Source organism: Palaemon carinicauda, chromosome 23 (genome assembly GCF_036898095.1).
Source record: "Palaemon carinicauda isolate YSFRI2023 chromosome 23, ASM3689809v2, whole genome shotgun sequence".
NCBI lineage: Eukaryota > Metazoa > Arthropoda > Malacostraca > Decapoda > Palaemonidae > Palaemon > Palaemon carinicauda.
Window position 1 is genome coordinate 5,386,548 of NC_090747.1, and position 6,652 is coordinate 5,393,199.

Genomic DNA, 6,652 nt, shown 5'->3' on the forward strand with positions numbered 1-6,652 from the left:
TGAGCGTGTTTTCCTATAATATATCAAATATTAGTCATTGATACAATCATCTTGTTATTGATAGTTTTTTGCTATATATGTTTTTGGTGTCAAAGAAAAATATATTATGAACACAATGAAAGAAAACCCATTTATTGACACATGTTCATAGATTCCTATGATATATGGTGGATATTTGATAAAAAGCTATATATCAGGGATAAGGTTAATGAATTCGACAGGTATAAGTACACAAAGTATGTCATTGTCTTTTATCTTTCTCCGTTGCCAAGTGGTAGTGTCAATGTTTATACAAGCTTCCGAGACCAGGGTTCGACTCCAAGCCGGTTAGAAGCTCTTGTCTTTGTGAATTTTCGCCAGTGGCTCTGATCCCAAGGTCGTTAAGAAAATCCAGACGTTAATGTATAAAAAAACTTATGGCCTATTTGAATATGACAAACAAGTCTAAATGAGCGAAAATTATCATAAATCGAATGCCAAGTCACAAACATACCAATTAGCTACGATGGTGAAGATAGGTTGATGTCAATTCTAAGTACGAAAAACCTGAATTCGACAGGTATAAGCACAGAAGACTTATCAATGACTTTTATATTTCTTCGTGGCCTGGAGGTAGTGTCACTGTTTATACATGCTACCCGGACCAGGGTTCGACTCCCAGCCGGTTAGAAGCTCTTGCCTTTGTGTGATTTCGCCTGTGGCTATCATTCCGAGGTCGTTAAGAAAAATCTAAACATTCATGTAAAAAAATATATGGCTTGCTTGAATATGAAAAACATGTCTAAATGTGCAAAATATATCAATAATCGAATGCCAAGTCACCAACATACCAATTAGCTACGTTAGTTAAGATGGGTTGATGTCAATTGTAAGTACAAAAAACCTGAATTCGACAGGTATAAGTACAAAAATATTGTATTTGACTTTTATCTTTCTTCGTGGCCAAGCGGTAATGTCACTGCTTATACAAGCTTCCCGGACTAGGGTTCGTCTCCCGGCCGGTTAGAAGCTCTTACCTTTGTGTGATTTCACCTGTGGCTCTGATCCCAAGGTCATTAAAAAAATCCAGACGTTATTGTGTAAAAAACATATGACTTATTTGAATATGAAAAACAAGTCTGAATGGGCAAAATTTATCATTAATCGAATGTCAAGTCACAAACATACCAATTAGCTACGATGGAGAAGATGGGTTGATTTCAATTCTAATTACAACAAAACCTGAGTTCGACAGGTATAAAAACAGAAAAATTGTCAGTGACTGTTATCTTTTTAGTGGCCTAGAGTTAGTGTCACTGTTTATACAAGCTACCCGGATCAGGGTTCGACTCCCAGCCGGTTAGAAGCTCTTGCCTTTGAGTGGCTCTGATTCCAAGGTCGTGAGGAGAATCTAAACATTCATGTATAAAAAATATATGGCTTATTTGAATATGAAAAAGACGTCTAAATGTGCAAAATTCACCATTAATCGACTGCCAAGTCACAAACATACCAATTAGCTATGATGGTGAAGATGGGTTGATGTCAATTCTAAGTACAAAAAAACCTGGATTCGACAGGTATAAGTACAGAAAAATTTTCTGTGGTAAAAGTGAGACAACACATTGAGTTTTCTCTTTAATATATTAGTTGAAAAGGTTACAAGAGCACATCAACGGCAGTGATTGGTATGAACTTTCCAGGATTACTGCCCCCTTCCGTTATCCTTGCCGTTTTTATTTTCTTTAAAGGAAACACTACCCTCGTATAACAATCCCAATACAACAGTGCTCCCAAACAACCATACACCAAAACCACTCACAAACACTTATAAACAGAAACATAAACACAATAATAATAATAATAATAATAATAATAATAATAATAATAATAATAATAATAATAACAATAACAATAAAAATTTTAAGATGTATGGTGAAAAATGGGGAGGTTTGTGTTGTGTCAGTAATTCTGAGCTTATAAACAAAAACACAATACAACACTCACCCCTGAATCACATTCACACTTAGAAAATATATCCCTTGCCCCCGACTCTCATTCGCATACAGTACATATGCAAGCTTTTCTGATCATTGACGACCGCCGCAGCAGCGTCCGTTCTAGTTCATTATGTTCCGACTCATCACTTGCACCAGATGACCCTTCTTCCTCGTCAGCAATCCGGGTTTTTACTCCAATGTAAATCTCCTTGTCCGTTTCGTTGGCCGTCGTTATAGCTTCTACTTCCCTGGAGGTGCATCGATGCAGGTCCTTCACATGGCGGGGAACTTCGTCGACTTCTACGGCCTGGCGGGATATTACTTTTGTTACCGTGCCTCTTCAGCGTCGCTCGTTGCAACATGCATTGTTTGGCTTTACCCACACTTCGTCTCCGACCTGGTTAGGGCCATGAATATATGGTTCGCTCTCTTTATGGGAATCCTGATCCACTCCGTGGACCCTAACTGGATATTAGTATAACAAACTCACAGGTGCTGTTGACGGTGTGCGATCATCCTGAGACCTCAAGTTGTACAGGTAAACTGCCTCTTCCACAGAACAGCCTTTTCTTGCGGCAATGACCTTTACTGTGCGATGGCATCTCTCAACCACGCCGTTGCCAGACGGAACATGAGCACACCGGAAATGAAGCCGGACGGAAGGCAGTGTTGTTATCAGTCAATAATTCTTCAGTTGCCCCACGTTCACAGAACACTGCCTCCAGCTGTTTGATAACACTCGCTGGTCTGGAGCCTCAGCCGGCGCAGGACTGCAAAACGTAACGGCCCGCAGTCTATGAGTGTCAGGTAGTGCTGGCCCCCATAATGAGTAATGTCCATCCCTAGTCTTTGCCACACTTTCTCAATGCTCAGGACTCCTTTTCGCCACTTTGTCGGTGCAGGGTCAATGGACTGACATATCTCACAATTGGCAACGACTGCCTGAACCTGCTGCCTGGTAACTGTAGGATTTACTTTCTTCACAAAATACAGTGTACGCTTGACGCCTGGATGACCCGTTGCATGGTGGATCTCTGTGATTTTGTTGATGTCGGTTGCACTGGTGCTGGCGGCACACATGTTTATCCTATGAGTGGGTGGGGGGAGGTGTCAACCAGCGCTTAGGCATGCGTGTCAAGCTGTCTGCTTTATTGTTGATAGACGGTACGAGAGATTCAGACAGCCGGAGGCCGTATTTCTCTATCAAGGAGAGAACTATCCCAATTCGCCTTCAAATAAGCATCTCGCTTGCCACCTTTGTCTTAAGTCTACCTTTCCCCGAGATGACATCTGAGTTCCAACGATGTACTGTTAACGAGTCCGTGATCACTTCCACTTCCTTGACACCCCAGGTCAGTGCGAAGTTCAGTCCTTTTATAACTGCGTCTAACTCCACCATGTTTATATGGCACAAATCATTCTTTCGTAGCCAACTAGCATCTTCAACAATGCTCCCATAGAATTCCATCATGAAACCGAGTGTTATGGAGCGGACGTCCACCCAAACCTTGGCCTCGCTACCGTTGCCACTACATCGGCCTCTCACAGGGTCACTTCCTCTGACTTTTTCAACAACTTCCTCCAGAAGTGCTCTTATTTCCCCCACCTTTGATGACATCGTCCCATCCCTGTGTTAATTCATTGACTCTCCTCTTGACAAATGCCGTTGACACCCACAGCCAACCACACACAGGATAGTGACCCACCAGCTCACCACAGTAGGAAAAAATAGACCTTCGCGTAAGCTCCTTAGGTACTTCCATTACCTCGTTATCTCTTCTCCAGAACAGTCCTCCATGCTCCCCCGAGACCCTTAGGCCTAGCATTCTTGCCCCATCAACAAGACGTTTGGGCAGTTTACTCGTTAGCCAAAGCTATGCAGATGTGCTTTCACGTGGGTGGCCTTAACAAGATCTTCATTGACAAAAATGACATCAATGTAGGCTTATTTTCCTCCCTTCACAACCCGGTCCTGAGCGAGGACACAGCTCAAGACTGCCCTAATAATTAATGGGGACACGTTAAGACCAAAACCCAAACGAGTTAGGCAATAATTTTGGCCCTTGAAGCAAATTGCCTGATAAGGCCACAGACGGGTGAATCCTCATTTGCAGGTAGGCCTTGACAAGGTCTATCACAGAGATATTCACTCCTGGCCTCCTCCACTCCCGCAGCCTTTCCGCACACACGTCACTTTTTGCGGTAAAGGCTTTGATGTTTGTGTTTAGCTCCCTATTGTCCATCACAGGTCGCACCTTCCCTTTGTTGTGCTGCATGACTGCCCTGAGTGAAATCAGGCCTTTAGCTCTACCATATTTGGTCTCGTCATACGGCACTAACCATCCATCCTTTATCCATGCTTGGAGTTCCTCTTCATATAGATGCCTTGCCTCTTGAGAATAGGGTAGGTTTCCACTTTATTCTGTAAAACACTTGGCTCCTTGTTATCTGCCCACTTCCAAGCTGCAGTCCAGCATTAAGTGTCAGGATCATATGTGGCACAGAAGTCATGCTCATCAACTCTCAACACGGTGCCGAATGCGGCACACAACACAGACTCATTAATAAAACTTACTTCACCCTGCGCATCAACTGTGACTTCTCCGAGTGATATTACACCGTCCATACCAAGGATGAATGTGTAACCCTGGGCTTCATGGCAGTTACACACACACACACATCAGCAGAGACCACACTGCTCAGCTGAAGATGCACAAAGCCCGTTCCCTCACACTGCCACTCCTCCCCGCTCAGAGTAACCATGCTTACACTGTTTTTTGTCCACATATTGCAGCAGGAGACGTGAGCAATGCTCCATGAGCACCCGGTATCCACCAGCACGCGACACTTTGTGACAGGAAAGTCTCAATCCCCTGATTCCTGTCTCTTCACTTTCTCCATCACTCCGGTGGCGAGACAAACAGTCCCTGGCGACATGATTTGGACCGCCACACACAAAACATCGTTGCCGCGTAACGCCTGCACACTGCTCAGTGCCGGGGCTGGCTATGGCGCCCAGGCTGATTTCAGATGACGCCATTGCACCGTCGTCCCTAATGACTACCTTTGGTCCAGGTTGAGAGCTTCCATACGAGACCCGGCCCTTAACAGCTGGCGGAACTCCTCCGGTAGCCCAGCCTCGAAGGCACAGGCCAGGCCCTTGTCAGTCATCCCACTGAATAGAGTTGCTAGACGCCGTAGGTCAGCCAAGTGTACGTCCGGCGACTCTCCTCTGCGCATCCTACTGTTGATGAACTGGCCGTACGTCACACACGGATCAGCAGCAAATGCGGCCAGCAGTGCCTTCTTCACTTTCTCATGAGACTTCCTGTCAGAATCGGTCAGCAAAGGCGCCGCAGGTGAGGCGCAGTGAAATCACGCTCGCCATGTCGTTGACGCCTTGGAGGTTGCACACTAATTCTAGTTTTTTCAGTCACTCCACCACTGATGTAGCGCCGCTGCCGTCATACTCCGGAATTAGCTTCAGGTTGAATTTAACACCCTTCATAACGCCCGGATAGTTTGTGGTAAATGTGAGATAACACGTTGAGTTTTCTCTTTAAGGGGAGAGGCGGCCTGTAAATTTAGCAAATTCGTGAAAATTTCGCCAACATAAGATTTTGCCATTTTCAAAGAGGTAAGGGACCCTGCTGTTGCCAGACGAAATATGAAAGCAATCCAAAGTATATTAATCATAAAAATGGAAATTTATTGTGCCCATATGACACTGTCAAATTTTGTGTTTCACCTGTCAGACATCAGGTGTCAGCTGACACAGTTTTCTTTTCCTATTTATTGGATTTATATATATTTTATGGGCTACCGAACGACATTTTTTCCCGTCGGCATCGACCACGTGAGGGATTGATCTTATCTCGATGATCGATCAAATCTTTAGTGTGCTTCGATCAGTGACAGAGAGATGAGTATTACTTTTGTGCTTGTGAGAGATATTTAAGTGATTTTTCCTTTCTGTATCACATTTTATATTTTTACGCATAAACATCAATTATGTCTTAGAGGAAGAATTCAATGAGGTGTTTAGCTGCTATCAGAAACATTCAAATGTTCAATGAAATAAAAAAAAGGTGAAGTTGATGAGAAGGCAACACTACTCTCTCAAACGTTTGGTACAGAGAGTAAACAGAGCCACGAGGGATTTTCATTGTTCGTCGGGACATTTTATAAAACTCCTCAAAATATTAGCGAAACAGTGGGTTTGTTTGTTGATAGTGATGATTAACTTTCATTAGTGCTATCTGATGATGAAGATACATCTGAAATGTTATTTGAAGATGATGTGCAATAAAGTGATGCAACACCTTACGAGGTAAACTTTAAAAAAAATGTTATTTGTGATGAAGAACAAGCATTGAATTGTGTATCAAATACCAGTGAGATCCTTCCTGTTTTATAAGAACAAATAAGTAATGCTATATCGGGAGTGATTTATGGTGATCGTGGCAGTAAACTAAAACATTGTTATGAAAGAAAAAAATTTAGATGTCGATTTGAAATTTAAATGTAAATGTGAGTTTCCTGAGAATTTTCATAGTTCAACTGTAAAATCAATTGAAAATATAGAAACTGATAATATTGGTATAGTAACTGCTTCCATTGTTTATCAGAATATTCTGAATGGGGGTGGCTTGGCAGCAATGAATAACACAACA

At 42.9% G+C, this 6,652-nt stretch overlaps 2 pseudogenes; both read right to left on the reverse strand.

Moving 5' to 3' along the window:
- Positions 1-2,034: 2,034 nt before the first annotated feature.
- Positions 2,035-4,880, reverse strand: LOC137617401 (uncharacterized; annotated as a pseudogene).
- LOC137617402 (uncharacterized) lies at positions 4,879-5,487 on the reverse strand (annotated as a pseudogene).
- Positions 5,488-6,652: the final 1,165 nt, after the last annotated feature.